This window comes from Octopus bimaculoides, chromosome 2 (assembly GCF_001194135.2).
Source record: "Octopus bimaculoides isolate UCB-OBI-ISO-001 chromosome 2, ASM119413v2, whole genome shotgun sequence".
Classification (NCBI taxonomy): Eukaryota; Metazoa; Mollusca; class Cephalopoda; order Octopoda; family Octopodidae; genus Octopus; species Octopus bimaculoides.
Window position 1 is genome coordinate 38,831,182 of NC_068982.1, and position 8,537 is coordinate 38,839,718.

Below are 8,537 nucleotides of genomic sequence, written 5' to 3' on the forward strand. Positions count from 1 at the left end.
ATATATATATACATAATGTATGTATGCATGCATATATGTAATGTGAGGTAATAGTTTCACTATGTATATGTTATATACATAGTGAAAGTATTAATAGCAGAACTATTAAAACTGAAACTATTATCTCACGTTCCAGTAGAGATGGTGTTGTTTCACTTTTGACACGTAATACCGAAACAGTGTAAGAGATTGCACTGGGCTTGCATTAGGCCAGAAGTTGAATGGTTTTTTGGCCCATGACACTCCATTGACCCTAGGTAGTGTAAGTGTAAAATTTGAATGAAATCGGTTGGTTAGTTCTCGAGATTTAGTGATGCACACATACAGACATTCTCAGTTATTTTCTGTTACAATAATATATATATATATATATATAGACACCAGAGTAATGACATAAATGTGAAAGAAGGTAGAAAAAATATTATTCGAATACCGGAGGTAAAGTAATATACTTTATTAATAAAGCTTCAAAAACATCACAAAAACTGTTACTCCGAGTTTCACGTTCTCGACAAACCGGAACTTGAAACTCTGAGTAGCATTTTTTGTGATGTCTTTGCAGCTTTATCAATAAAGTATGTTCCACACACACACACAACGAGCTGTATGTTTGCAGGCATTTTCGCCAAAGTATGTTCATAGATTACTCTGATAAGAATCCGTTGTACAAGGAATGATCTTGGCCCTTTTGAAGATTCCTAACAGCAGTTAGGCATCATGTCTCTCCCTCAGTCCAAGACATATAATTTTTATTGGCACATATATCTTGCGTCGGTTTGTCTCTCAATCATGCCCATAGGAAAGGAACTACGAGGCGTCGTTATAAACCTTACTGGACCTAAAATTTACTCACGAGAACTGTTGACTGTCCCCATGTCAATTAACAATCTTCCTCGGACTCGAGTGGAGAGCCATCATCATTATCATTATCATCATCATCACCACCATCATCGTCGTCATCATCATTATCATCATACTCGTCATCAACCTCACCCACTCTTCCTTTTCTTTTCTTGTCTCTTTCCCTTTCTCTTCACTCCTCTCTCTCTCTCTCTCTCTCTCTCTCACACATATACTTACAAACATATGTGAGTGGGTATTTGCACCCACACATCTCCAAACATATACACACAATACAGATACATGAATACACACATGCATGCGCCGGAAGAGGTGGTTAATCGTGACTTGTGGAACGGGTGGACGGAGGGGGGGGGGGTAAAACAAAAGTTGAACAGATTCGCACGCACACACTCGTATATCTATGCACATTTATGGATACACACACACACACACACACGCGCGGACAGGCGCAGATCAACTGCAGGATTTCTTCTTTGTAATCCTATTACTTATTCTATCGGTGTGTTTTGCCAAACGGCTAAATTACGGGGACGTAATCACGGCAACATCAGTTATCAAGCGATGGTGGGAGTACAAACACAGACACACACACACATACTGGCGCATATATAGGTGAATATATACACGCATATTACTACATAATATATACGCATGCATGTATATAAGCCTATATATATGCATACATGCGTGTCTATGTTACAATAATAATTCTTTGCCATCAAATTTGAATTCTTTGCCATCAAATTTGAATTCTTTGCAATCAAATTTGAATTCTTTGCAATCAAATTTGAATTTTTCAAAGGGACTTTGTAAGACAAGCTAAAACGCAGAAAATGGTCAACAGGTATGAGCTGAAGTGTTGCAAACAGTAGAAAGTAGGAGTCTTCATCTTCAAAAGAATAAATGACCCCAAATCGATTCGAAGCTAGTTTCTCGTAAGGCTGATGTAGTTTAACTCTTTTTTTTTCCGTTTGGAAATGCTCGGTTATCCAAGGCGAGGCAAAGAACCAGCCGGAGCTTTACCAATTGATATCTGAAAAGGTCGATGAAATAACTCATGAACACTGCGATAGCTTCTACCAAAAGATGATCCGTTACGTCGACCGGTTTGAACAAGGGGAGATCATAAACGAATGATTCTTTTTCTATTTTTTGCGTATGTTTGAACAGTTCATATATAGCGCTGTGTAGAAAACAGTCTATTGGTGAGGCAACTAGCAGACGTGTGAACATTGCAGAGATGGGCAGGATGGTTAAGAGCATACTAAGTGTTAACCAATTGGCAGGTCAAAAACATTTAGAAGGAATTTTCTTTGGTGGGGACACGAAGAAATCAACTCCGATTTGGAGTTTAACAGTCTGAGTGGTAGAGTTAGGATATCAAACTTTTCTGCCAGGCATTTATTACCGATAAAGTGTACTGGGACAGGATCTCAAACTTTTCTGCCAGGCATTTATTACCGATAAAATGTACTGGGGCCGATTCTATAATGAGCCAGTTAATGCTGAAGTTGGTTCTTTTGTTTTTTAAATTGCAAATATGCTTTGAAAGAGTCGTCGCAGATTTTCTGTTCTCGTGTCTGAAAGTATGTATAAGTTAAGTATGCTCGATTTAAAAGTGTTCTCAGTAAGGCTTACATAGCATTTTGCATTATTGCTATTATTGTCAGCTGATACTTAAGCGAAGTAAACGACACTTTTTTTAATGGAATTTGCCGTTTAAGGGGCATGTACTTTCATTGAGACAGTTGCACTGAGGTAAAGGTTCATTAATAGAGGCGCGTGTTTTCTATTAATTCTAGCAAAAGAAGAGGCGAAATTGTCCGTGCAGATATAAGTGACTTTTAGGTTAAACCTATTAAAAATCTTGTGAAACTAATGGATGCTAGGAAAATGTCAGGAAAGACTTCCTAATGTTGGTTTTAAGGTTTAAGATAAAAGACGGGTTGTACCATATAATTTAACCTTTCCTGGTTTTCTTAGTATTAGTATTTCCTATCTTGTTTCATTGAAGCCACTTCTCGGGGCATCGTTGAAAAATTAGCGCTAAGGTCGAAAGTTTCCTTATTGGATGAAATCTTAGATATTCTCTGGCTAATGTTTGTAGGTAAGTTCTTGATAATGATAAGTGGGTGATTAGAACTTTGATTCATATAATATATGACTTCATTAGGTTTTCTATAGGGGTTGAAGGATCCTAAATTTAGGTTCATAATATCTAAGAAATTTGCTATACTAGTGCTAGTACTAACTGTAATTTTGTGGCATCTTAAATATATTAATTAGATCTTTCCTAAGAGAGTCCAGTTGGTGTCCGTTGTTATTACGTGTCAGAATAAAACCATCGACTCCGTTTAATCGTAACTCAATAAATTTGAAACTAGAAATTATTTTGTTTAAAAGAAATAAGCCTATAAGGTTTCTACTCCATCATAACAACCCGTTTGAACATCGAACCTCAGGTCCATTACGTTTTATGCAGAAAGAACTGTCAAAACATAGAAGTGATTTTCTGGCATGCGTAATGAAGTCGATGCCCAGATCCGTTATCGAGGTATATCTGCGGGCGAAGTTTAAAACTCTTAGTTAATAGTCCCTCTGCGACAGAGGGGTAAAAATCAGTATCAAATTGATTAAATTTACAGTTCCTTTCGTCGTGTAAATTTTCGAACGAATCTATCACTGATGAACTATTTTTCAAAAGCGTAAGATTAGTAGCTTTCATATATTAATATATGTTACAGTGGTGAGCAGGCAGAATTGTTAGTATGCCGGGTGAAATGCATAGCGGCATCTTGCCCGTCTTAAGTTCTGTGTTCAAATTCTGCAGAGGTCGACTTTGCCTGTCATCTTTTCGGGGTCGATAAAATAAATACCAGTTAAGCACTGGGGTCGATGATATTGACTCCCCCCCCCCCGGAACTTGCTGGCCTGGTCCCAAAATTTGAAATCTTATATTAAAACATGTTTTATTACAATTATCATTATTCATTTTTATATAACTTTGTTCATCCTCACACTTTTTTTTTCTCATCCACATGTATAATGTTTTATGGTACATACGAGCAGGCCCTAAAGGAAATGAAAAGAAAAGATTATTATTATTATTAATTATCATCATCATTGTTATTTAGGAGGCGAGCTGGCAGAATCGTTAGCAGGCTGCACGAAATGCTTAGCGATATTTTGACCGTCGCTACGTTCTGAATTCAAGTTCTGCCCAGGTCGACTTTGCCGTTCATCCCTTCGAGATCGATAAATTAAGTACCAGTGAAGCACTGGGGTTGATGTAATCGACTACTCCCCTCCCACCAAATTTCAGGCCTTGTACCTTTAGTAGAAAAGATTATCATTGTTATTATTATTCTTTTAACTTGAGTTTTGTTCGAACTCCTGGAGTCTTGCAACTGTAGCAGGTTTGCTACCTGTAGCCTACGGCACCATGCTGTTTGTTCTCTTCGACTATTTAATACTTTCCTGATGATTCTAGCTATGCCAAGGAGGCAACCTTTTTTCAACAGCTATACTGGGCACTCTATTCCTCTCAATACTTTTTGATACTGTCCCCAAGGCTCCTTCAATAACTGGCACTATCTTCACCTTTGCCATCTTCCTCGGTCGGGTTATCTTGTATGTCTATTTTCTTCGCCTACCTTCTTAACTATTCATGTGTCAACTGGGCACATAACATCAATTATAGTGCACATGTGGTTTACCATGTCCACCACCACTGGGTTTGGCTTGATGTGCTCAAGTACATAATCCGTTTGCACTGGAAAATCCGACGAGATTTTGCGAGTTTCCGACTCTATCATTCTCTGTGGTTTGTTTTCGTACCATGTCTCACTTCTCCCTAATCCTCAATTTTCACACAGCTTCCAATACAGTATTTTTACCGCTTCTTATTATTATGGTGGCGGGCTGGCAGAATCGTTAGCACGCTTGACGAAATGCTTAGCGGTATTTCACACGTCGCTACGTTCTGAGTTCAAATTCCACGGAGGCCGACTTTGCCTTTTATCCTTTCTGGGTCGATAAATTAAGTACCAGTTGAACACTGGGGTCGATGTAATCAACACATCCCTTTCCTCAAAATGGCTGCCTTTGTGGCAAAATTTGAAACCGTTATTGAACAGAAGAAACGCCACTAAGCATTTTGTCCAGTGTGCTAGCTAGTCTCTTAGCTCATTGCCTTAGACACAATAATAATATAACGTTAAAGCTTTAACATTCTGAGTTAAATTTCCGCCGAGATTGTCTTTACCTTTCATCTTAGCGGGGTCGATAAAATAAGTACCAGTTAAGTATTGGCATCGATGGAATCGAGTTACACCTCCACCCTCACCAAAATATTTTAAGCTTTGTGCCTTTAGAAAAAAGGATTATTTTTGCTTCCTGTTTGTGATGTCACCCTATCTTCTTTCATTTACCTATTTCAGTTGTTGAAGTGCAGCCATGTAACACCCTGGCCTTGAGAAGTTTAGTCGAACAAATCAACCCCTGTACTTATTCTATCGATCTTTATTGCCGAACTATTAGATTATATGAGTGGTTCCCAACCTTTTTGTGATCGCGTACCACTTGGAGGTTTCGTACAGCCGCCACGTGCCACCTGGTTCCAGAAAAACTCAATACGAGCAAACATTAATTTAATCACAAGTAGAAAACACAAAGAACTAACAACAAAGAACACAACCCAGTTTAATGCCAGGGCTGAATCTGTCTCTTCTCCACCAGCTGGTCAATGCGGGGCATAACCTTGCTTACAGCGCATCGGAAATCATGGCCGGGCGCAGCAAGACGGTTCTGGCTCTTCGACTTGATGGCCAGTAAGGCTGTGAACCCCTGCTCACACTCCCACGAGAAGGGAAAATTAGTAACTAGGGAACAGCGTGACGGGATAGCGTCGGGTACGAGAAGGCCATGCTTAGCCAGGAGTTTATAGGAGAGCATTCTTTGTGCTTCGTCTTTGCTATCTCGTCAGCCTAGATATCTATGAGTTTCTCTTGCTCCCCGGTTCCGACAGGTAACTCGGCTGGATCAACGGAAAATGGATTAACGATGTAGGCACAACATATCACGTCCGGGAATTAATGCAGTAACTCAGTCTTGAGCAGTGAGAGGTGACCGACGATTTCTTGGGCAAATTCATCATTGGGCTCGCCGCCAAGTGTAGCCAGGAGTTCGAACATTCCGTAGCGTTTGCTCTCCACGTTCTTCAACCATAGATCCAACCTCCGGACAAACGCTCCCAGCTTTGAGGTGATCTCTGTGACAGTGTAGTTGGGCCCTTGAAACGACAGATTTAAGTGATTGAGGGGCTCCAAAAATGCCCGACAGGTAGGCCAACCTTGAGATATACTCCTCGTCCTCCAGATCTTTTTGAAAATCGTGTTCCTTCTCCGTGAAGAAAACAAGTTCATCCCTCAGTTCAAAGAGACGCCCCATCGCATTACCTCTGTGTGGTAGAGGAGACAGATGTGGTCGAAGCCGAAATCTTCGCAGAGCAACTTGAACAGACGTGTATTCAGAGCCGATGTTTCGACGAAATTCACGATTCTGATAACTCGGTTCAAGCATGATCAAAAATTCAGAGGAAGCACCTGAGTACAAAAGGTGAATCTGTGTATGAAACAATGGACAGCGGTGGCGTTTGGTGACACAGCTTACACATAGGATTGAAAACCTGACTTTCGACTGAGCATAGATGGAACCCCATCTGTCGTGCATCCGACCAACTTACCCCAATCCAGTTGATTCTGCTTGAAGAAATTGTCCAAAACGTCGAAAATATTTTTTCCTTTCGTTGTACTGGACATCTCCTGGCTCAGCAATAGCTCAGTCTTCACAGCATTATTCTGCGTGAAGCGGACGTAGGCAAATAGTCGACAGCAGTTGGTGACGTCCGTCGATTCGTCGAGTTGAATGACAGACCCATACTATGAGGCTCTCACTCCCTCATTCACTTGGTCGGTAATGTCGACCGACATCTCCTCGATACGGCGCTGTACAGTGTTGTTAGAGAGGGAAGCACTCTCCAACTTCGCCGCTTCCTCCTTTCCAATCACGTGCCTGACCAAGATTTTTGCCACTGGCATGACGAGAAACTCTGCAATGGTATGCGCCTTTAACGTTTTTGGCCACCAAGAGAGCAACTTCATAGGATGCTTTCACAGTTCCTGCCCTCTTCTGGTAGATCTGGCTAGTCTTGTCGATGCGCTGCTGCTTTACGTTCTCGCCAAGTTGCTGGAAGTAACTCTGATCTCCGTCCTTCTTCACCGCGTGATTCGTCTCAAGATGATGTTTGAGCAGGCTGGGTTTCATGGCCGCACTGGAAAGGGACTTCATATAGACCACACACTACGGAAGAGCTTTTCCTTCACGTTCGATTGCAATGAAGCTATACTTTATGTACGCAGGGTCATAGTTTCGCTTCAGCATGTTATCAAATCCTGTGGAAAAGTAAAAAAAATAAATTAATCAATCAAGAAATAAAGAAATACAAAAATTAAAAAAAAAACATACAAAATTATATTAATACTACTACTAATAATAATATACACAATAAGAAAATTATAGGTATGAAAGTAACATTTTTGTGAAGAAAATATTAACTTGTAACGGCATGCTTTCCTCGCTAGCACCCTGTCAGCTTCTACCCAGCCCAGAGAGAACAAAGACACACACCAGAAACCAAACGAACAGGTGTCATTTAAGAGCACACGGCGCATTTTATAGGCGCGTGCCCCTCAAGGTCACACATAGCATCACGTCATGCTCGAGGTCACGCGCATTGGTTGGACGGCGCTGATCACTGTACAGAGAGTGAATAAAAGGTAACCACTGGTATGCCAGTAATCGAAAAGTACTGATTACTGGTTGATTGATTTGGAAAGCATTAATCACATACTGGCCGAATATTGGAAACAAAGTAAAAATTGCATATTACCCCGAAAGTGCTCGCGTACCACCTGGAAAGCCCTCGCGTACCGCAGATAGGGAACCACTGGATTACAGAAATGTATACAAATCAGCAGCAGTCGTTTTAAGTAGTGGGCGGGGACAAGCACACACACACAATATAAATATAAATATATGTACATATATATGTTTTTTTTTTTCAGTATCTGTCTAACATTTTCATTCACAAGGCATTGGTCTACCAGGGATTAGAGAAACTGAATCGGAAAGCACATGGTTGCAAAACTAGTTCCATAATAGCAGATCCCCGCCTGTATTTAAGTACTTATATTTCATTTCATTCATAGGCCTTGTTTAGGCCTATGTGCACTCAGAAATTTGACACGCTTTGCTAGGGTGCAGTGACACACTTTTTTTTAAACTACCGGCTGAATGCTTATTATGGGATGGATTAAATATGAATATATAAGCTTCTAAGAATCGGTGGACGTTTGCCAGTGTAGGAAATCATTATTGTACTTTGGAAGTCATTTTTACCAACGCAGACACTGATTGTGATCGTTATTAGCTTAATTACCTGGCTATTAATAACAAAACAATTCGTCACACACCTGTGATTGTTTACAGATCCCTTGATCAGATTTTAAAAAAGAAAATAAAAAAAACATATTTGCAAAACAGGATTACTCTTCAAAAATACAACACAGTATCTGTTTCAAATCAAGAAAAAACAAAAAACAAAAAAAAAAAAA

General features: G+C 40.0%; 1 protein-coding gene across 2 annotated transcripts in view; it reads left to right on the forward strand.

Moving 5' to 3' along the window:
- LOC106874684 (innexin unc-9) overlaps positions 1 to 8,537 on the forward strand; it is a 169,177-nt gene that overhangs the window by 43,757 nt on the left and 116,883 nt on the right. The gene's annotated exons all lie outside the window — the stretch shown is intronic.